Raw genomic sequence first — 24,696 nt, forward strand, 5'->3', positions numbered from 1 at the left:
ACTGCGTGTCTCCACCTCGACGATGCAACCTGTTGTCCACCTCGAAGTCTGCTGCAGTCTGCACTGTATGCTGTCTGAAATCTGTGAACAGAGACAGAAACTGCGCGTTACCGGTCTGTAATCTGTGTCAGAGAAGTGTGTCCAGACTGCTGAAAGTGTCGACTATAAATAGCCGAAATCTGCCAGGAAATAGGGCACCAGAAATAGGGCGCAGCCAGGAAATAGGTCGGCTGCATTAAATGCAGCCGACTGGGCTGCAGGCAGTCGGACTGCCACGTGGCAGTCCGACTGCACAGTCCGACTGTGCAGCTGCCCTGCTGCTGCCAGACAGGCTATGATCTCTAACACCCCCTCTCAGAGCCTGGACAGGGCAGAAGCCGGAGGAATCTGGAATGTTGCCGAAGTAGAGCCTGAGAAAGCGCCTTTGTAAACAAATCCGCAAGATTATCCTCCGTCTTGCAATACTCCACAGTGATGGTCTCATCCAGAAGCTTTTCTCGGATGAAGTGGTACTGGATCTCAATGTGCTTCGTCCGGGCATGAAAAACAGGGTTCCGTGCCAAGGCAATGCAACTCTCATTGTCACATCGCAGCAATGTAGGACGAGTCTGGGGGCACCCAAGCTCCTCCAATAATCTCCGAAGCCACACAACCTCGCATGTGGTGGAAGACGCGGCCCGATACTCCGCCTCAGTAGACGAAAGGGCTACCGTGGGCTGCTTCTTGCTACTCCATGAAATAACACCTACACCCAAAGTAAAACAGTAACCTGTAGTAGACCGCCTGTGGTCCACGTCACCGGCCCAATCCGAGTCGCTCCAACCTGCAAGTACAAGATCTGACCCATCTGTCCCTGCGGGGTAATGAATCCCTAAATCAGACGTCCCCCTCAGATACCGAAGTATCCTCTGAGCAGCCTGCCAATGCACCGTCTTAGGTTCACTCATGAACCCTGCCAAGAGCCCAACAGCAAAACATAGATCAACCCTGGTGTTGAGAAGCCAAATCATGGACCCAATCAATTGTCGATAGCGGGACGCATCCGCCAAAGGAGAAGCTGAATTGGAAGTGGCCTTCCAGTTCGGATCCATAGGAGTAGAGAGGGCCCGACAATCTTCCATCTCAAAAGACACCAAGAGCTCCTGTACATATCTCTGTTGGGAGATAAAGATTCCCCTCTGAGACTGATAAATCTCATGGCCCAAAAAGAAATGGAGTAGACCCAAATCCGTCATCTCGAACGTCCGATGTAAAGCTGACTTTGTCTCCTGGACCTGCTGTGCATCATCACCTGTGACCATCAAATCATCAACATATAAGACAAACAGCACACAACCATCCTCGGAAGTGTGAACATACAGCTGCGGATCGGCCTTGGACCGCTGATATCCCAACTGAGATTGGAGGAACGAATCAATCTTCTCGTTCCATGCACGCGGAGCCTGCTTGAGGCCATACAAGGCCTTCTTCAACCTGTAGACTTTCCCATCTGAAGAACCAAAGCCAGGAGGCTGCTCAACATAGATCTCCTCCTTCAAATCACCATTCAGGAAGGCCGACTTCACATCCAACTGATAAACAGGCCATCTCCTATGGCCAGCCAAAGCAAGAACAGCTCTAATGGTCGCCATACGAGCTGTGGGGGCAAAAGTGTCATGACAGTCAATACCTGGGCGCTGTGCAAAACCTTTAGCAACAAGGCGAGCCTTGTGCTTATCCAAAGTACCATCACTGAGATATTTGGTCTTGAAGACCCACTTGACTCCAATCACCTTCTTCTTCGGGGGGCGTGGCACGAGTAACCAAGTGCCATTCCTCTCAATAGCCTCCAACTCAGCTTCCATAGCTTTCTTCCATGGTGCGGATTGTAAAGCCTCCTTCACGGAGGTGGGCTCTCGATCCTGCATAACACGGGTCATCAAACAATAGTTGGAGCAAACAAGCTCCGTCGAATGTGCCTGGTGCCTTCGTGACCGCCTCGGACCATCCTGCGGTCCCCACTCCTCAGGAACCCCCTCGATCCCTGAATCACGAAGTGTGTCACGGGCCCAGCGAGGAGGAGGCCGAACCTCCCCTCGTCGTTCTCCATCAGCAGAAGACTCTGGAATATCCACCAGTGGTAACTCCTCAGAGGTGTTCGGTGGAACTGTAGACTCTGTGTTAGAAACAGAATCATAATCAAAAGGCACGGGCTCCAGTGGAACTGTAGAAGGAGCCCAACTCTCCCCTGGATCTCCAAGAACGGGATGCTCCTCACCCGTTGAAGTAGCCGGAACCTCCACAAACCGCACATCACGGCTAGTGTACACATCCCGCTTGACGGGATCATACAGTCGGTAGCCTTGGGACTGGGAGGTGTAGCCAACAAATACCTGATTTCGGGAAGCCGCTTCAAATTTATCACGGTGAGCCTTGGGAATGTGAACATAGGCATCACACCCAAAGACCCGAAAGTAAGAAACATCTGGCTTCGTCCCAAAATAATCCTCAAATGGGGTTATCCCTTCCACGGCCGAAGTAGGGGATCGATTAAGGATGTGGACTGCAGTAGCCACAGCCTCGGCCCACAGAACCTGAGGGGTCTGTCGGTGCTCCATCATGGTGCGCGCCATCTCGATCACACTGCGGTTCTTCCGTTCAAGAATACCATTTTCTTGAGGAGTATTGGTATTGGCAAACTCCTGGTGAATTCCTCTATCTGCACAAAACCGAGCAAACTCATTAGACACAAATTCACCTCCCTTGTCGGATCGCAAGGTCTTCAACTTCCGGCCTGATCGGTTCTCCTCAAAGAGAAGCCAATCCTTGAAGTGCGAGAAAGCTTCTGACTTTAGTGCCAAAAAGTAGGCCCATGTCATCCTTCTATAGTCATCCACGATCAGCATGAAGTACGAGCTCCCACGCAGGGACTCATTCCTCATAGGGCCACATAGATCCGTAGATACTAGCTCCATCGGTAAAGTAGACCGCCGCGAAGCTGTGTGGGGAATGGCATCTCTATGCTGCTTCCCCCGAATGCAGGAGACACATGGCTGGTGGCTCACCACTATATCCGGCAACCCTCGAACAAGCTGTCCACGTGACGCCCTCCGAAGATAGTCATAGTTCAGGTGACCAAACCGAGCATGCCATAATTCAGACTGTGACTGTGAGGTAAGAAGAAGAGTAGAGAGGACAGTGGAAGACTTCAATTTGTAAATGCCGTTCTCCTCATATCCAGATGAGAGAATCTTCCTCGATCCACGATCAAGGACGCGCACCGTAGTACTGTCAAACTCCACCAAAAGACCAAGGGAGCAAATCTTATGAACTGAAAGGAGATGGTACCCTAATCCTGGTACATGCAAAACCTCTGAGGTATGGGTACCACCTCGTCCATCCGGAATAAGCTGCATCTTACCCCGACCTGCAACAGAAACTGAAGAGCTGTCTCCAATGAGAATCTGCCCACGCGAGGGTCGCAACTGGGCAACACCATCTGATGAAGGAGTCATGTGCCGTGAGGCACCACTATCAACAATCCACTCTCGAGCCTGGGGAGCCGTCATCGCAGCATAAGAAGCATTCAGTGAAGCGTCCTCAATGACAGCTAGATGAAGAAATGCAGCTGATGAGGGTACAGCCACCGGTCCAGAATCCTTGGTGTCCTTCTTCTTGGTGTCCTTCGTGTCTTTGTCAGGGCAATCCTTCTTCCAATGGCTAGTCTTTCCACAAATATGGCATGTGGAGTCTTTGTCCTTGTCCTTCTCCTTGTCCTTCTTGGACTTGTTATCCCCCTTCTTCTTCTTTTGGTCCTTCCCCTTCTTCTGAGAGGCTTGACCTGTCAGCGCCTCCGACTTGGAAGCACTCTGTCCCTTTAATTGTTCCTCTTGGTCCAAGACCATAGGAACCAACTCTTCCCACCGAAGAGTAGACTCTCGCCCCGAAGCAATGAGGGCAGAGTAAAATGTACCGAATCGTGGCAGTAACTGGGACAATAGTGTGATCGCCATGTCTTCGGAGGAAATCGGCTTCCCCGCATTCTGAACCTGCATCTGTAGCTGCCTTAGCTTGTTAATGTGCTCCCGTAGCGAAGAAGACTTATTTACGGACAAGGTCCGCATTTGTACCTCCAAAGAAACCCTCTTCATTAGGGTCATCCTATTGTACATTTGATCAAGCTCCAGCCATATCTCACGAGCCACCGTCAAGTGCTCGATGTGAGCGATCACGGTTGTAGTACATGATAGAAAGAGAAAGGATCGAATCCTGGCATTCAGTTTGTCCCAATGAGACTGGGCCTTGGCCAACTCCGCACGAGCATCGGAAGAGAGTTTGGACTCATCTCTTACCGAGGGCCGGTCAATCTCCTCCTGTACCAACTCCGCCAAATCATAGGACTCAAGGATGGCCAACATCATGACGCGCCAAATGTGGTAGTTGTCGCCGTCGAGCTTCTGATCTGTAGGAAGAGCCGGTAAGACAGGCACCTTCCGGTCCATAATCGCCTGGAACTCCAAGTCCATCTCTGTAGACATCTTCACCTGCAATGCCTTCTCAAACGCAAAAGCAGCCCCCTCTGACTGGGAAAACTCAGCCTGCTAAGGCTCTTCCGCGTCCTGAAGCTTCTTCACCCGCCGGAGGCGATGAAAAAGCAAAACCTGCACTTGTAGGCTGAAAACTCAAACTTCCTCCGCGTCAAACAGCAGTAAACAGCAGCAAATCCACCACCTGTACTCCTTTCCTGTGCGCCCACACTCGTTTCAGCCTTGTTCCAAGGCGGAGCCCTCCTGTCTGCCCTTAAACGCAAAAAACGCAAATTTGTGTCGCGATGGAAACTCCTCTTCAGGTTGATTCTGCGCTCAGTCAGCCCTCAAACACTGCTCTGATACCATGTCAGAGTGCAGCGGTGCGGAAGCGGAGGACTGAGAGAGAGAGAACGCAGAGAGAGAAGGGAGAGAAAGAGACAGTGGACGATGAAGATCTGCTGTATAAAGAATGCTGAATACAAAGATATACAAGGGCGCAGTGCGCTGGACTGCGTGTCTCCACCTCGACGATGCAACCTGCTGTCCACCTCGAAGTCTGCTGCAGTCTGCACTGTCTGCTGTCTGAAATCTGTGAACAGAGACAGAAATTGCGCGTCACCGGTTTGTAATCTGCGTCAGAGAAGTGTGTCCAGACTGCTGAAAGTGTCGACTATAAATAGCCGAAATCTGCCAGGAAATAGGGCGCAGCCAGGAAATAGATCGGCTGCATTAAATGCAGCCGACTGGGCTGCAGGCAGACGTGCTGGCAGTCCGACTGCACAGTCCGACTGTGCAGCTGCCCTGCTGCTGCCAGACAGGCTATGATCTCTAACAGGTTTATGTCAAATCTTGGCAAAGCACATTGGGAGGTTGTCAAGCATATTCTTCGATACCTTAAGTGTACACAAAGAAAAAGTATTTGCTATGGGCAGGGTGCACTTAGTTTACAGGGTCATTGTGACGGAGACATGGTAGGTGACTTGGACACTCGTAGGTCCACCAACAAGTATGTTTTTATAGTTGCTGGTGGGGTTGTTTCTTGGTGTTTCAGGTTGCAGAATATTGTTGCACTGAGTACCATTGAAGCTGAATACATATCAGCTACTGAAGCTTCTAAGGAAGCTATATGGTTGAGCAGACTTGCAGATGATCTCGGAATGTCTATGGGTACTGCAGTTTTGGGATGTGATAGTTAGAGTGTTGTGCATCTGGCTAAGAATGCCATGTATCATTCACGCACAAAGCATATAGATGTGCGATATCACTTCATCAGACAGATTCTGGAAGATGGCCAAATCACATTGACCAAAATTAAAACACAAGATAACCTTGCAGATGTTCTCACTAAAAGTCTAAGCAAAGCTCAGCACGAGCATTGCATTCGACTAGTTGGAGTTGGTTAGCTAGAGGTTCATATCGGACCTTTAAGTGGGAGGTTGTTGGGATATAAAGGACCGGTAACCTCCGTGTATAGTACATGCACATTGTACAGTACCAACACATTGTTGGTACACTCTGATTGATTTGACTTTTCACTCTGCTCACACTCTCTCCAGTCGACACACTCACTCGTTCACTCCGGCTCGACCTCCATCTCTCTTAGCTGTGCTCCTCTTGCTCCAATAATAAATAGGCCAAAAAGCTGGTGCAGGTCAGCTGCATTAAATGCAGCCGACTAGGCAGAAAATTGTCTAACTGCATAGCTGCCACGTGGCAGCCTTTCCGACTGATGATGTGGCATCTAGCACGACTGTTGACGTGGTGACGTGCTGATGTGGCCTGTTGCTCGATTGCTAATGTGGCATCCTGCAATAAATGGAATGATTATAGACGCTGATCAAACTGCTGCATAGACACAAGCGTGTATAGGGGATGACCAGATGACCATATCTCTAACACTTCCTTAGGGAGGTAGCGGAGGTTCTTTGCCCCCTAGTATCTATGCTCATCAGTGGTTGGCCATGGGTATGGTGAATCTTGGATCTCCCCCTTATAGCATCTTTGATTGGATTAGTCATTACCTTTCCCTAGCCTAGTCTTTGAGTCCTAGATCCTTAGGAATCTTTGGCTAGTTTCCTTTAGGCTCAGCCATACTTTTTCAAGTCTTCCATTGCACTCTTTCTTGTTTCATTGACTTCCATTGCATCTCACTCTCACAACATCCAAAGCATCCCGGTATAAAACATTTGGTATGTAGGTTTCTTTCTTGATCTTTTCATGCTGGGTTTTGTATTCCAATTAGGACTAACATTGCAGGTGTATTACTAGTCCTACTTGGGGTGAAGTTTTGTTTTTCACTTTTTGCCTTGGTGAGTATTGCCTCCATTGGCATGGAGACGAAGATAGTATATTCTCTCTTGAGATTGGGTCTTGGGCATCCTTCTTCTCTTGGTAGCCATCTTTCTCTCCTTTTCAGTTGAGGTGTTTTTATTGTTTAACCATCATTTACTACACTTCTAGTTTATTTTTTTCATGATAGGTGGACTACTACCTTGGTGGTTGTGCCTTCTCACTCTTGACTAGCATAGAAGATAACTCTCGAGGTTGAGTTTTAGGCATGCCAATGACACTTAGTCTAGCATTAGAGCCATCTCCCGCTAAGATCGAGTACGGGTACATCTCAACTGTCTTGGTGACTAATCATCCAGCTGGGGAGAGGGTCAGGTCTTTCTTCTTCGTCCCCTTGATCCATTTGCATTGTGGATTGCTATCCTAGCACTTCTCAACTAGCATGGAGCTCTCTCTTGAGGTTGAGATTTGGGCTTGCCTACACCACTTGGTCAACATAGAAGCCCTTCCTGAGATGGAGTACGGGCATATTCTGGTACCTGGATGGTTGATTTCCCTTTGGCTATTCTGGCTAAGGGATGTCAGGTCTATCTCCATGATCAAAATTTTCATGTTTTTTGATACCACACAAAGACTGACATTAGGTTTCTCTTCCCCCTTCGGCATCAATATGCATGGTTGCGAGGGGGTTTCTCCCTTTCTTGGTATTTCAGAGGTTTTGATAGTTGTCCTCAACATCGGCCTCCCTTCTCTACTGTGTCTCCCCTTTGTATTGCTTGATCATCATCACCATCTTTGTAAAAGGGTGCTTGAGCAAGTGAATAATTTTCCCATGAGGGAGATTGTCCAAGTGACGCTGCATGCGTATTCTCATCATGTAGCATTACTTTATGCATCTCATTATGCAAAATATCCTTGATCGGATTTTGAGCTGTTTTCATAGGCGGTTCTTCTATCATCACTACCACACTTCCATACTTCTTCTCTCTTTTTCCTCATCATCGTTAGTTAGGATAGCTTGTTTGTTTCGTGATGTGCTGGATATAACTATCCCTTTTCCTCCCAGGCATAGCTACTTGACAAGACTTAAACCATATCTTGTCCAAAAAGAAATTAAGATAGATGAAAGTTAAATGTGGTTCTATCCGCCTTTGCAAGTCTTGCTAGGCCACTGGACAATTGACAAGTATCCTTTGTCCAATGCCTTGGCCTCTCTAGGGTGATCACTTGGGCTTAGTGCGATAACCATCGCCTCTGTAGTCTTGGCAGGCCATTGGGCAACCAACGTGTTCAACACCTCCTTTAGTGATGTAAAGGTTGTCTGGTTTGCCTTTGTAGACTACTGCCACATCATCATCAGCCCTTGGCGCATGCCCATTGCTCCCACTCATTGCTCCTAGCTGTTGGCGACTGCTCCTACAGCCCTAGACATCTGCGTTTTCAGGCTCCGCAGGCTGTCATGCTGCTCAACCATATTTGCACATTAGCTAGCTAGTTTTTTCATCAGCACATGCGCGTTCATCATCCGACACACCTTCCTCCCATGTCGCCTTGATGCCTATAGTCTCAGTGACCAGATTTCAACCTTTGATTGGTGGTACACTGCTGTGTTACAAGTTTTCAGCCTCCAAATTGCTGCACTGTGGTGATCCGCCTGTTGCGCTTTGATATTCAGCACTCTCTTAGCTCCACTTGGTTACAACACTCCGGATCTGTCTCGAGTGGATGTCACACTCTGACTACTTCTCAGCCCACTCTCATGAGAGCCATCAGTTGTTGGTAGCTTTGCCCTTGAGCATTCTATACATTCTTTCCTTCATTTACAACATTGGTTTATTCACTCTAGAGTTCCCTTGCCTCTCTGTTTGTGTTTGTGTTTTTGTGTTTATTAGGATACTGTGTAAGTTATTGTGTTTTCTTTGTGGAAACACTAGCTTATCTTCACATGTGCTGTTGGTCAGGCTTCTTACGCCTGTTGCTGTCCAACTGACTTCACTCTAGAGCAAATCGATATGTTTTCAGTCATCTGCTGCCTGTATTTTTTTTATAGCTCACTCGGTTTTGATTTTTTGCATTATTTTATTGTTGTACGGCTGCATTTCATGCTTGGATTGACTGTGTATTTCATTCAGTTGGTTGTGTTTTTCACTTTTTAACCATGTGTAGGCTGGGTGACAATATTTGTAGGTTGTTTGGCTGTAATTTTTATTTTCTAGCTGTGTTTGATTAGATTTTGCCTTCTTGCAGTAGTCATTTTGTGATCAGTTGTCTCTGTTCATTGTATTGAACTCGTAAATAGTGCAGTTTGTGCCATGTTTGGTTGTATGCTTGCTCTATCATGAGGACATGTATCTTTGAAACCTTACTTAGCATGTGTTAAGCACATGGTTAAGTAAATGTTGCACATGTGAGGTGTCATTGGGGTTAGAGTAAATTTATAAGCTCCGAACCCAAGAAAATCATGGGATGTCAAAGGCAAAAGTTGCTATAAGTTATGCTGCACAGGTGAAAAGGCAAGGCTGAAAAAGATGAAAGGAAGAGAAAGATTGTATCCAAAGTTGAGAATGAGATACTATGGCCCTTCCAAGTGTTAAATAAGATCAACGATGTGGCATATTGGCTGAAATTACCTCCACATTGGCGGATATACAATGTCTTTCATGTCAGTTTATTGAGGCCTTTTCATGGTGATGTGCTAGAGGATATGTCTGCTGAGGATATGCCTGCTGAAATTCAGCTTGAGATTGAGAAGCTGGATGAGATTTTGGTACCTGAGCAGACTTTGACACTTAAGGAAAGAAAGATCAAAGGTAAAGTTTCCAGGAGATACTTGGCGAAATTTTAGAATTATTCACCAATGGATGCCAAATGGATGGAAGAGGATGACTTGGCAGACCATTCTTAGTTGTTGCAGCTTTACCTAGGTGCCTTTTAGCTAGAGCTAAATTTAGTTCAAGTTCCGTCAGATTTAGCATAGCAGGGGTTCAAAATATTACCTGATGCTCAAGGGGGAGGTAGCACTTCTACTCCTACAGTTATGAACAACTCTCATATGTAGTGGATCTTGGATGTATTCAGTATGCATCCAAGGTAGTGTGTTGACAATATGTTTACCATGAGGCTACTACTTAGTGTACTTATTTACTGTGAGATGTATGTATAAGTTTTACCTAGGTACTGGAACTATACGGTTGCATCAGCTTATGATCAATTTGGTATGAATTTAACCTCAATTTCGAGACAAAATTTTGATCAGTTTCAGCTCAGATTTTTATTTGCTTGAGAACCGTTTATGATCACTTTTGGGATTAGCTTTGCATCAAATTTTGCATTGATTGCTGATTAGTTTTTGCAATGAGTTTGTGATAAGTTGGGATCATATTTGTAGCAGTTTATGATCAGTTCTCAGATTAGCAAGTGATTAGTTTATGATCAATTCTCAAATTAGCAAATGATTAGTTTATGATCAGTTTATGCTCAGTTTTCAATGGTTTACATATAGTTCCATGGATAATAGCATATATTATGATGCTATTAATATTTTAGCCATGGTTTTTGCTTAGTTATGCTATGCTATGATTTAGTTTTGCTAGATGAGTTGAGTCCATGAGAAATAGACACGTTGCATGATAATTTGATAATGTTTTTGAGATTCTTTGTGAGTCTTATATTATGTTATGATTGGTTGGTAATTTTTAGCATGTGTTGGGTATATGGAATGACTGAGCAGCAGTGCGCAATGTTGTGTTAACTATGATGTCTTGTGGAAATTCAAATCCAATATTTTGCTTTTGATGAATATGGTAGTGCAATCGAGGAGGATTGCAAGGATTTTAAGGGGGAGGGTTGTCATGAGGACATGTGTTTTTGAAACCTTACTTAACATGTGGATTAAATTTTAATCATATGGTTAAGTAAATGTTGCACATGTGAGGTGTAACTAGGATTAGAGTAAGTTATGAGCTTGCTTGAGACCCAAGGAAATCATGGGATATCAAATGCAAAAGTTGCTATAAGTTATGTAACACATGTACTTAGTGGTATCTAGTGCTAGTTGTTGGTCTAGGTTATTCATTTGGCCATAAGTGTCAATTGGTGACATTAGAAAAGTGACATTTAATAATACCTAACGTCAATCTGATGGTCAAAGATGGGATAGAGACACTCAGAAATGAAAGTTGCCTAGCCAAATTAACAATCAAATTAAATTTTTTAGGCATCAAAATAATTATTAGATAAAAATTAATATTTAATTATGGATAATGTTGAAAAAACCATTTGGAGAGGTTGTCACTTGTCAAAAATGCCTATGCAAGATTGAAAAACATCTTTAGAGGTTGGAGGGAGACATTTGAGTGCATTCGGCTTGCAAGAGAGAGGGAGGAGATGCCGTTGGTTTGATTTACAGCCATTGAAGGACCTTCTGAGGTAGCCAGGAGCAGGAGAAGACCAATCAACAATAGGTGACAGTATCTACAAGCTGTTGAGACAAGGCAATAGTAGTAAGTGACAGATTTTCTTCAATTCTTTGCATCCACAAGTGATTGAGACATGAAAGCAGTTGTAAATGATTGATTTTCTTTAGCTCTTCGCGAAGAAAGTCCGAATTTTCTCTCTCCTCAGCATTCTTTCTCAAGTGGAGAGACAAATAAATTAATGACTTTGGGGCATTTTCCATCTCCATCAAAGTAAATGAAAGCCAATTGACTACTCGAATCAAGGGGCAAATCAGATTGGAGAGTTGGATTACCCAAATGGATTGGAAAAATCCCATTGTACATCTTCTTTTTCTTCAATTAAGTACCGAAAGGGGTGCCGGTTTTGGATCCAATAGGATGTCCATTGTCCAAGATTATAAGCTAATGCGCATTTCTCAATTTTGTAATAAATGTTGTTGCTGTAACTAGGTTGTAATCAGGAATTACCACCCATCCACGGAAGGAAGGTTGGTTTTGTGCTCTATTTCTTTTATTTTATTTTCCTTCTTATTCTATTCTCTCCAAATGACACCTCCTTGTTGTTCTACTAATGATAAATCACATGGCCTTGATTATCTCAAATGTAGTGTTGTCATGAAATAATGAAAGCATGGTTTGTGCAAAAATGATTATGGTAGATGCTCTTTAGAGCTATTGGAGTAGTCTTAGCCTTTCATTACTCTTCCACATGAATTAAGACCTCGTTAACCATGAGCAATTTGTGCTTACATATGTCACGGGGACTTGAAATTTTGAGATACTTTAATCTTGTTCATAACATTTGAGTAAGTTATTAATCAAATGTGCAAGGTTGTTTAGCATATGTGATGCACATGGTAGTTATTTCATGATAACAAGCCAAGGACCTCGAGGATAAAGTCGGTGTTAAAGGCAAAAGTTGTAACTAGTTATGCTAGTTGGGCTTTGGTGGTTAGTTGATGTCAATTTTGACCCTAGGAAAGTTGTTGTTGGGAATAAAGAGCCATTGTGCCTTTTATATGTGCACGGGTGTGAACACACCCTTAGCACATTGTACTTGCATGTATATATCTATCTAAAAACCTAAAGTGGTACACTTGTCATTGTACCAAAAATGTGCTCACACTCTACACACTCTACATTGCTTGCTTTCGCTCTCTCTCTCTCTCTCTCATTGCGCATACGACAGTCTGTCTCGATCTTCGTGCCTAATCAATTTCTACAAACTGGTATCAGAGTGCAAGGTGCTACAGACGATCGCCAGGCTGAGGAAGAAGACCAACGTGGTGACAGTCGACTGCAGCAGGCGTGGACCAGGCGTGCGACGGGCTGTAGCACTGACGAAACACCAGGTGACACTGCAGATGAGCTGACGACTGCAGCGCTGACGAACGAGGAGGCTGCTCCTGTGTGACACGAACCCAGGCTTGCGCGAGACAAGGGCAGGGTGTCAGGCTGTACGGGCGACGATCGCGACCAGCAAGGACGGACCCGTCAGAATTTTCTGAAAAATTCAATCTTTTTGAAATTTCTTTTACCCACTGACAGGGTTTCGTGCGCGTAAGCACAAAATCTCAGATCTGTGCAAAATCGGCTCAAAAATTTGGGGCTTTTCTTGAATCTAGGGATCTCAACATAGAATTGGTCAATTAGACTCAGACATTGCAAACTCGGTGCACATTTGTTAGGAATTTTGGGGCTTTTCACATTTTAGTGAAATTCTTTCAATTTCACTGAAATTAGTGCACACAGGACTTGGAAAATTTGGGGATTTGTCCAGATTTGGTGCGAGCAAGATGCAACAGTGATATTTGTCTGAGGAATTGCAGGAATTTGTGACATTTTGTCCCCGACATTTGGGGATTTTAATGTACATGCGCAAATTGGGCTGAAATTAACTCAATTTCTCAACATTGAGGCACATTGGACCCCGTGCAATTTGGGGCTTTTGCAATTTGGGCAAAATTTATGCAGCATTTGGTCATTTTATGTACATGCAGGTTGAATTCCGCGCAATTTGGACATCAACACTTGGTAAAATTTGGGGGTTTTGCTGAAATTACTTTATTTTGGCAAAATTGGACAGTCCTATGCATGAGAAAGGAAATGCAGATGTGTGTTTGACGCTTTTGAGCACAAAATTTTGGGGCTTTTGACCGTTCGTGTCAAATTTTATGCCCGTGGGTACATGTACAACAGAAATTGCAGCTGAAATTTTGGGATTTCTTATGCAATGTGATGCACATGCCCTTTGGAACAGCTGTAATCAGTTGGATAATGCTGTAGCACTTGGTTTGGTGCTTTTGAAAACTTAATTACAGATTTGAAATCTGTACTTCTGCGTGGTCATTTATTGCTGATTGGTACTTGTTTGTACCTTGGTCACTTGGGTGACAGTTTGGGCCTGCATTTGCTGATTTTTTGGTCACATTTGGGCGGAAAACCATGGCTGGCAGCAATGACAGCAGTAATTTGATGCATATAAAGAAGCTTGAGGGCGCACATAATTTTGTAGTGTGGCAAAAACAGTGCTACAATATCCTGTTACAAAAGGAGTAGGCAAAGCCGATCAAAACCAAAGGGTCAAAGCCTGCGGACATGGATCAGGACGATTGGGATGAGTTGAATGAGCTTGCACGCTCAACCATAGAGCTATCGATTTTTGATGCCTTGCTCTTCAACATTGAAGGTTTGGATTTTGTATATGCTATATGGACTAGACTGGAAGAACTGTATGCACAGAAAAGTGTTGCAAGCAAAGTGTACTGGCTGAAAAAGCTTATGGATTTGCGTATGAAAGAAGGTACAGCAATGTCTACTCACTTGAGTGAGTCTAACTCCATTTTCAGCCAGCTGGTTGCCTTGAAGTTCATGATTGATGAGGAATTTAAGGCTACTTTTTTGCTTTGCACTCTACCAGAGAGTTGGGATACATTCAGGACTGCTATGAGCAATTCTAATGTGATCCTTTTGTATGATGTAGAGAGTGCTCTACTTATGGAAGAGATGAATCGGCAGAACAATGCATCCCGTAAGTCTTCCAGTGCTTTGCATACTAGGGGCAGATCACAACAAAAGAGCAACTATGATGGCAAGGGACGCAGTAAATCACGTGGCAAAGATGTTGAATGCGATCATTGTGGCAAGAAGGGTCACTTTAAACGTGACTCCTACAAATGGAAGAAAGAGAAAGGAAAAGGCAAGAATACAGATGATTGCAAGGAAGAAAAGGACAGTCAGCCTAAGAAGAGCACTGTAAAAATTAAAGAGGTGAATGCAGTCACTCATGACAGTGACAGTGGGAGTGATGTACTCTTTGTCTCTTCACATTTTGGTGCACATTCTTTACTTGCAGATACAAATGATGACCTGCATAACTGGATTCTTGATTCAGGTGCTTCCTTTCATGTCACCCCTCATCGTGAGTGGTTTTCCGCCTATACAGGGGATCGACATGGTGTTGTCCATCTTGGGGACAACTATGCATGTGAGATTGCAGGTATTGGCAGTGTGCAGTTACAATTTCAACATGGCTCCGTCTTTACACTTCAGCATGTACGGCATGCACCTCAACTCAAGAAGAGCTTGATTAGCATAGGGCAGCTAGATGATGATGGTTTTCATACCACCTTTGGTGATGGAAAATAGAAGATCTGTAAGGGATATAGGGTTATTGCCAGAGGCTGCAAGAGTGATACTTTGTATCCACTTCATGTATCTAGTGTGCGTGACCATGTTGTTGCCATGACCGAGCAGCCAAGCGTTTCTTTGTGGTATGGCCGGTTGGGACACATGAGTCAAGCAGGAATGAAAGTGCTTTCTCGTTTGGGTTACTTGCCTTGTCTTCGTTATGCTGATTTTGAGCATTGTGTTCATTGCTGTGGGAGCTTTCACTCAACCGCCAAGACCCTCGGACCGCTTATTGATTCAAGCGTTCCAAGCCGAGCACTAATGGCTACCTCTCATATAGCCGACGTGCCATCTATATCTACGGGTGTAGTGAGCTTACCTTCGTGCCGTTCGAGTTACCTCCTCTCCCGCACACTCCGGTGGCTCCACGATCCAAGTGCAAGCTTCAAGCAAGCTCCATCCTCAAGCTCCACGCTCCAAGCTCCATTGCCGCGAGCAAGAGAAGAGAAGAGAAGAGAAGAAGAGAGGAGACGATGGAGAGCTTCTCCTCCTCGGTCCCTCACCCTCACACACTCACTCCCTCACACTCTCACACTCCCTCTCTCAAGCACAAGCTCAAGCAAGCAAGAACAAGAAGAAGAAGAAGAAGAGGAGAGCTACTTTTGGCCACACACAAGAATGAGCTTCTCATTCACTTTTCAACTTTATATACAAAACCCTAAATCCCTTTTGGGCGGTCATCCCCTTTTTCCCTTTTTACATGGCCGGCCATAGCCTAGGCCCTTTTTCCCATTGTCCTTCTATCTTCCTAGATTCCTTTCCACCGCCCGTCTACATTTACAAATTGCACGGGTGAGAGCCCGGCGCTCTTTTACAAGATTTCAGGGTGTGCCTTTTTATTTTAAAATGCGCATTTCCCCTTTTGCCTTTGCCTTGGACTTTTAAGGTTGCCCTTGCGCTTTTGGCCTTGCCTTTTCTCCTTTTCTTTCTTCAGTCGGGCTACCTTTTTTCCGCCTTTTCCCTGCGTCTTTTCCACTTCCTTTTGCTTTCTTCGTGTTGGGGTTAACATTACCCCCCTCCTAGACGAGTGCCAGTCCCATGGCACTCACCGTCGTAGGTAGCAGGCTGTAGCATTCACCGAAGACGTGGGTGACAAGGACGCCTGTGGTTTCCGTGGAGGCGTGTTGGTGGTCAAGGTGGCTGGTGGAAGGTTGTTGGAGTTGGTGGTAGGGCTATGCTGTGTTGGGGATTGCATTGATGGTCAACACACATGTTGGTTTGTTGGGGATTCTGCACATGTCGATTCTTTGCGGGCTTGTCGGATGGTAAGGGATAAGCATTCAGAGTTGGGTGTTGATGAAGATCGAGCGACACTTTCTGTGGAGTCTTCAACACCTGCAATTTGAAAACCTCTCGTGTGGTCTCTCCCTAAGGGGTAGTGCTAGTCTTCTTATCGTGCACAAGACATATTTGATTAGTTTGGGAGACAGGTCGAACTCTAAGTAAGCTGAGAGTATTGCCCTGCACTTGAGGACCCAAACTGCGCATATACTTTGGTGCAGATATTATGTAAGTGCTTGTGCATAGTTAGATATTACGTAGTTAGAAGACCGTGGGCTAGTTTCTCATAACAATGTGTGGATGAAGCAAAGTTGTCCGTGTTGAGAAGAAGTACACGTGAAGGTATATGAGACATCCTTTGCATTGTGACTGCACGATGGAGCATAATTGAATATAGGGACACCGTACTTTCAGTAGCTGGAACTATTGGACTTGTTTGGTGAGTACGGTGTACTTTTCATGGCCAATCGTGCGGTGCTTATCACCACTGATTGCAATGGTACTAAGGCAGAGTGCAAGGGAAAATTGTGCAAGTGGGTCAGGGTGACAGGTCTAACCCTAGGCGAGACAAGCTCCCCAGGTATGTCCTGCCCTTGATGTGCCCTGAACAATTGTGGGTGATTGTAGGGGGCTAGGGGACTAGGGACGAAGCCGGTCGACCAAGGTCACCAGACGTACCTAATTTGAGGACCCCTAGGTGCTGTGCTGTGATCGTGGGTGCTTCTTATTTTTCCATTCATTTCTTTTCCTTTTCTTTTCCTTTCTTTTTGTTTCTTTTTCTTTTTCTTTCTTTTCTCTCTTTTTTTTTTTTTTTTTTTTTTTTGGCCTGAGTACAACCATTACAATATGTTGAGGCTATCAGCCTTTCAATGGGTTGGAAAATGTCAAGCTCGAATTTAAAGATATTCTGGAGACGGTAGCGGGTCGGGACTACACCATTCATATCCCGGCCGACATGTTCCCTGCTCACCCCCACAGGAGTCCCACACCAGCAGAGCCCCAATCACCCGGCCATCCAGACTCGCCCCGCCTCGTACAAATCGAGTAGCCCATAATGCATAAGGGGCTTATCAAATGATAACTGGCCAGGACTTTTTATTTTAAATGGTTGAGTGTTCCCGACTTGTTAAGTGTTGACATGCTCCTGACTTGTGTGAACTTATCATATCTGCGTTTAATATATGCTATGTCTTTAGCAAAAGAAAAAAGGCTAACCAAGCGCAAGTGATAAATGTCTGGTCAACACCATAGAATTCAAATAAGTGATGTCTCCTTGCATCGCACTGGTTTATTATAGTTGCGGCATACACAATGCATATGCTCTCATGAAGCGACAAGTGGATGCAGGACAATACAGGTCCTTGTGCGACAATGTTCAATACCCAATCACCGCAACACCCACAACCCCACAACGAGCCGCGGCAAAGCCACGCTGCCGACAACACCCTTGCCAACCGCCCACATTGCATGGCCCACAAAACATTCCTGGGCCACGCCCCTTTCTGGGTCAAGCTCTATAGTTGGCTCACGGCAGTCGTCACCTCAATTGTACCCACATCGCATGTGCCGCAAGGAGGGTTGCAATATCTCAAGTGTATCTCTCCCTTTCGCCAACTGCTTCTCTAACAACGAGGCTAGGGCACCATCATCATGGTACTATTCATTTTCGAAGCCTGGCGTACCACTAGTGCTGCGGCCTGTTGCAGGTTTCGAGTCTCGACTTTCTTGACTCGAGGGTTCTTCGGCCTTCGCCCTGGGCAATGTTGCTTAGGGCCCCGCTTCTTGGCATACCTCTTGATGGTGGGCACATAGCGCTCTGGTGGAGGGGCGCATGCCACATGCTCCCGTCTCTTGCGAAGAGCATCTTTGCAAGCCAAATCTCCATGATGCTCCATGCGTTCCGCTAAAAAAGGAAACCTGCAAGGTGTGAACCAAGGGTTAGACCTTGATACAGGGTACAATTGTTCGCATGGAAGGGATTTTAGTGTGGTTTATCAAGCGCACATGACGAGTAAATGTATGATGAGAAGAGGGCTTGAGGAGGTTAGCCTGTTAGAACCAACTCTTCTCCCTGCGCTTGACTATCATTACTTGTGTGTGTTGATATTGTTTATAGAAGGTGACACAAAAATCAGTGTTTATTTATATACATATCTATGAATCCATGTCACTTCACGAGGATAAGAACCAAGTGTAGAACTCGGGGTTGTACCGGAGCATGGCACACGCATCTAGTATTCGTGGCAACTGACTTAATACTGATAGATATTTTGCCACGTCGAGTAGCATGGAACCTTGACCGAGTCTACTGGCAATATGTAACTCCTCCTCGGTGAGAACCTTATCAATCAAAGGGCCCTGTAGCCTAGCCCCAGCCAAGTCTGCACCCCGAATGTCAATGAGCACTCGAAGGGAAGTTGGTGCCACGTAGGTTGGGTCTCTTTGAGATCGCCATTTGGCCAATCGCTCTTCTGAGACCGTCATGATCTGGGCCCCTAGTTCGGCCATTACGACGCGGCTTTCGCACCAACGCCGCTCAAATCGACTCTGGCCTGCTGACAGTCGCTTTAGTAGCTCTATGTCTACGAGATTCGGTCGACAGAGCACTTCATTAAACGTGACGGTTAAGCGTAGTTCGTCAGCCTCCTCGTCAGGGATGAGTCGCATCTGTTTATGCAGGAGCCTATCGTAGTGCCCGTTAAGATGTTCTTGTTCTTCCCATGATAGAGGGAATGTCAAGTAATCTCCAAGCTGCTCCTTGGGGATCGTGCCCACGTCTGCAAGGACGTAGACACGCGCGATCACTTTGAGCTTAGCCTCCAACATGGTTAAGCATTCTGCGACACTTCTATGTTCAACGAGGGCTTGCTCGGTTGCTATCTCATGCAAAGTCCTAAGAGTTTCCTTAGGCTTTAGCATGGCTGGGGGCTCAGGTCTAGATGAGCAAGATTGGTCAACGCTAGGATTTCTTATGCTCTTGGGGTTCTCACGGTTCTCCTGAGGCTTTACTGCTATTTTGTCATGGTTCTCCTTAGATGTGACTGGTATAGATTTGTCACCCTGTTGTGACAGCGTTGTATCCACTCTTGATTGCTCAATGTGAGTTCTATTGTCAGTGGATAGAGTGTTGCAAGCAACTGTTGATGGCAACGGTTGCTTTGGTTTTTCAGAACACACGGATGTGTCTGAGGTTTCACCGCTATTAGGAGAGGCATCAGTGGGTTCATTGGTGGGTGGACTCGATGCTTCATTCATAAGCTCTCCAGTGCCCTTCGTCTCAATGTTCTTGGGGTCCGCAACCACCTGCATCTGTTGTTGTTTTCTCTGCTTTCTCCTCTTTTTCTTGGTCAATGAAGGTGCCTCTCTCAACGACTCAGGACCCTGGGCTATATCGACCGTTGATGTGCTTGGTCGGGCCTCAGCATTTCCCTTCTCTAGTGTGTCCTCATGGGACATAGCCGTGGTTTGTTGAATAGCCTTGCCCGGTTGTGAGGGCACCACTGCCGCCCTTTTCGGAGAGTCTAGCTTTTCAACCAACTCCCTTGCGTTTGACTCCTCCGTCCTAGGCTTTAGGCACTTTGAAAGCGCTGGAGTTGTTGAGGGATTTGGTTGCGACACCTCCACCGGTAAACTACTAAGGACACGTTCCACAAGGGGCATTGTCACGGCCAAGGGCTGTGACTGCTGTGATCCCAGATTGGAAGTAGTAGCAACTAGTTCAGTGGGCTGGCTACCCTTGGTGGATTGTGATGTCAAGTCCTTAGGGCGATCAGAAGTGGTTGTGTCTTTCGTTGGCCTTTGAGCACTCATTTGTGTAGATCGAACATGAGTTGATCTAGTCGCATTAGGTGGCTTAGGCATATCCTTGGGTCGAGAGCTACAGATGGCATCATGTCCCACCTCTTTGACGGTTGGAAGCTTAGATGGAGATAGAGATTGGAATTGAGCAGTCGCCCTAGACAACTGCTGTAGTGCTTCCTGTGTCTGTTTGGGAGAAGAGGGCGTAGGAGATCTAGGACTCTTAGGTGGACTTGGCACTCGCTGAATGATCTGCTCGGGGTTACTAGATGATTGTGCCATTTGCTTTGTTGAGCAATCAGCCTTGCCTTGAGCAATGTTGTGCCTATGATGCTTGTTCTCCCCTTGGGGAATCAAAGGATCCTTGGGCACTAACGATTTTTGTGCCTGCTCAATGGCTACGTATGACATCTGTCTATTTAGCATGCTAGGCTGGGGCTCTTTCCTTCGAACAGTCATGTCTCGTTTCTTGCCTTGAGACCTAGAGTTTCTCTTAGATTTCCTCCTGTGCCATGCTTTTGAGGCACTCTGGCCTTCAGCTGATGGAGGCGGTTTAGCAGGGGATTTTGGTACCCAAATCCATTGGTTACCTGCGTAGTATCCTTGAGCACATAGCAACGCTTTGGATATCCATCGCGGTGTTGTGCTGACTCTCCATCGATGCCTTCGTCTATAAGGCTTGGGCTTCTTTTGGGGTCTTCTACGATATTTGTAAGTCCAAAGCCCGTCCTTGGCATTGTCTCTTGACCTTCTTGTTTCAGGCCTAGCCTCACTCACTGGTTCTCGTTGTTCGACCTGTGCTTGTATCAACTCTTCCAACAAGTCCTTGCCCTCATTAGTAGGCTTGACTGTTACGTCAGCACCTTCCTTGCCTTTCCCTCGAGGTTTGATGAGGTCACCCTTGCTAAAGGTGGTGACTATCCTCACACCCGGTAGTGTCAGGTGTATCCTCTGTGCTACATAGTCAGCCTCACATTTGGTAGCCCTTTTGAAGGGTCTTCCTAGGAGGGTTTCTTTCCTGCAGCTAGCACTTTTTGGAGGAACATGGAATAGGATAGGCAAGCTTTCTGTTTCAATTGTCGCAAGGATTTTGCACTTTCCTATGAGTGCTTGTGGGTGTCCCCCATAAGGGCTAAGAGTTGCACTAGTCGGTGTGAGCTCTGGTTGGCCTAGTAGGGTCCATGATTCATAGGTCAAGATGTTGAAATCAGCTCCTTCATCAATCAGAGCATCGATAGTATGTTCTCTTTTCGCGGTGAGTTTGACCCTAAGATAAGCAGGTGGTACTATATCTTCATCTTCCGGGTCCTGGCTTGTAAATTTAAGCCTTCTGACAGATGCCCTTGAGTTCTCGACTGCACGACCAGATGTGGATTCTCCACTGCTGTCTTGGATCGTCAGTGCAGTGCTATTCAAGGTACATCTCTCGTCAAGAGTGTCATGTCTAGTCATCTTCGCATTTGTAGCTTGCTGAAGTTGCATTTTGCTCTGACTAGACACGGTTTGAACACAATGTCCTTGTGTTCTCGTGATGTGGCCTATTTGCCCTTGATGGCTAGGTTGGCCCATTGCTGTTCTAGGGTCTCTGTTTGTCTCTATTCGGGTACGGGCTTTTGGTTGCTCTATTGCAAGTGGGACTCCTTGCTCATGTAGAGCCATTGCTATGCTAGGGTCCAATTTGGAAGACCTGTCACCGCGCGCGTTTTCTCTCCAACCTACTCGGGGGAGGTGCGGAGGGGGCAGAGCCCCCTCTGCGGGGGTCTGGGGGGGGCAGTCCCCCCGGCCCGCAGGGCCGTTACGGTAGACGCCATATGTAATTTGGAGGACCGTTTATAGCCAAATTTTGAGCTACGTGCTCTAAATTTTAGCCCGATTATGGATCTGTGATGTGCCTTCAGCTCTACGTAGCCTTAGGGGTCAATCTCGGGGTTTAGATGTATCAAAATTTATGTTCTAGACACGTGTCCGATTTTGACAGTTTTCTGTCCGATTCTCAGATGTCCGATTTTCAGGAGTCCGATTATCAGAATCGGACGTCCGATTTTGGGTTGGTCCGATCGGACCAGTTGTCCGATTTTGGTCACGTCCGATTCTGGGACTCGGATCAAAAAATGGTCCGATTTTCAAGTGGTCCGATTCTGGGAATCGGATCGGACAGGGTGGTCCGATTCTGACTGGTCCGAGTCTGGGACTCGGACGGCCTGGTCCGATTGTGAGTGGTCCGATTATGGACTCGTCTGAGTGTCCGAGTCGGACGGATTGGTCCGAGCGTCCGATTCTCAAAATCGGATGGGTTGGTCCGAGTGCCACGTGGCACGTCCGATCGGGCTGGTCCGATTCTGGGAATCGGACGGTCCGACTCCCGAACTCGGGTGGTCCGATTCTGGGAATCAGATCACAGCGAGTTGGCCCGAGTGCATCGGCGGCGGGCGCGATTCCCGCGCGTTTGTCCCGTCCTCACTGTCTGGTGCACAAAATCACCACAGACTTTCTAAATCTGATCAGGGCACTTGTTGGAAGACATCAGACTCACCTGGAATAGCACGAATCACCGATGCCTAGGAATCGGGGCAGCGCTTCCTCGTCCTGTGAACCAGAAGTTCTCTCTCTCTCTCTCTCTCTCACAAGGCAAACTAAGGAAATGAAGTCTGTCCTGGCCTCCCAGACCTCTTAAGGTCCTTTCCGAGCACTACAAAACCTCACAGCTAGTTCCCTGTCCCTGTCTCACCCAGAACTTGAATCTGGTCCCCTGTTTCCCTGTTTTAGCCTGTTATACAGCAACAGAGAACCCTACTGTTTGTTTCTTTTTGTCTTCTTTTTCTTTGTTTTTTCCTACCCTAAACGCATCCAAATCACAAAATAAATACCTATACTACTCCATTCCACAACATAAATCTCAGAAAGCAAAAAACCTACTTGCCAAGGAGATCAAATACCATCTTCAACCCCCTCGCTTCCTACCTATCTAACTCAAGCACCGGTTCGGGGGAAACCCCTTACTTTGATGCTTGATTCGAAGCTCTCAAGGCTTGAATCCGTTGGTCCCGGCAACGGAACCAAAATGTGGGAGCTTTCACTCAACCGCCAAGACCCTCGGACCGCTTATTGATTCAAGCGTTCCAAGCCGAGCACTAATGGCTACCTTTCACATAGCCGACGCGCCATCCATATCTACGGGTGTAGTGAGCTTACCTTCGTGCCGTTCGAGTTACCTCCTCTCCCGCACACTCCGGTGGCTCCACGATCCAAGTGCAAGCTTCAAGCAAGCTCCATCCTCAAGCTCCACGCTCCAAGCTCCATTGCCGCGAGCAAGAGAAGAGAAGAGAAGAGAAGAGAAGAAGAGAGGAGACGATGGAGAGCTTCTCCTCGTCGGTCCCTCACCCTCACACACTCACTCCCTCACACTCACACTCCCTCTCTCAAGCACAAGCTCAAGCAAGCAAGAACAAGAAGAAGAAGAAGAAGAGGAGAGCTACTTTTGGCCACACACAAGAATGAGCTTCTCATTCACTTTTCAACTTTATATACAAAACCCTAAATCCCTTTTGGGCGGTCATCCCCTTTTTCCCTTTTTACATGGCCGGCCATAGCCTAGGCCCTTTTTCCCATTGTCCTTCTATCTTCCTAGATTCCTTTCCACCGCCCGTCTACATTTACAAATTGCACGGGTGAGAGCCCGGCGCTCTTTTACAAGATTTCAGGGTGCGCCTTTTTATTTTAAAATGCGCATTTCCCCTTTTGCCTTTGCCTTGGACTTTTAAGGTTGCCCTTGCGCTTTTGGCCTTGCCTTTTCTCCTTTTCTTTCTTCAGTCGGGCTACCTTTTCTCCGCCTTTTCCCTGCGTCTTTTCCACTTCCTTTTGCTTTCTTCGTGTTGGGGTTAACAATTGCATTTATGGCAAACATGCACAGACGTCATATAAAAAATCTCTTTCTTTGAAATCTTCTCCTCTAGAGTTAGTACATTCGGATGTATGTCAAATGCCAGGATTATCTTTAGGGGGAAATAAATATTTTGTTACCTTCGTCGATGATGCTATACGGAAAGTATGGGTTTACTCTATTCGTAGCAAGGATGAAGTGCTTGATAAGTTTAATAAATTCTTGGCATTGGCTGAAAATCAGACAGATAAGACACTTAAGTGTCTTCGCTTTGAGAATGGTGGGGAATATGTGTCCAAGGCCTTTCAGGCATTTTGTGACAGCAAAGGGATAAAGAGGGAGCTCACTGTCCCTCATAAAATGGAGTTGCAGAGCGTATGAATCGGACCATACAAGATAAGGTCCATACGATGCTGTCTCATGCTGCATTACCCCATGGTTTTTGGGCAGAGGCTGTTATGACAGCCGTTCACTTGATTAATCGGTCACCAAATAGGTCTTTGGGGGGGGGGGGGGGGGGGGGAGTTCCCCAAAATGCGTGGTCGGGCAAGCCACCTTCATATGCTCATCTGAAAGTGTTTGGCTGCGAGGCTTTTGTGCACATTCGTAAAGGAAAATACAGCAAACTTGAGCCAAAGTCTTGTAATTGCATTTTCCTAGGATATGGTGACGAGGGTGAAATGGGGTATAAATTGTGGGATCCTGAGAAAAGGAAAGTAGTATACAGCAATGACGTTATCTTTCGGGAAAATTGCATGCACAAACAGCCCAAAAAGACTGAGGAGGTCCGTAG

The 24,696-nt window shown here is 46.3% G+C and overlaps 1 protein-coding gene across 2 annotated transcripts in view; it reads left to right on the forward strand.

The window, feature by feature from the left end:
- LOC148032257 (uncharacterized) overlaps positions 1-24,696 on the forward strand; it is a 120,903-nt gene that overhangs the window by 29,261 nt on the left and 66,946 nt on the right. The gene's annotated exons all lie outside the window — the stretch shown is intronic.

This window comes from Lygodium microphyllum, chromosome 8, assembly GCF_053477565.2.
Source record: "Lygodium microphyllum isolate KBCC chromosome 8, Lygodium_microphyllum_v1.1.10, whole genome shotgun sequence".
Classification (NCBI taxonomy): domain Eukaryota; kingdom Viridiplantae; phylum Streptophyta; class Polypodiopsida; order Schizaeales; family Lygodiaceae; genus Lygodium; species Lygodium microphyllum.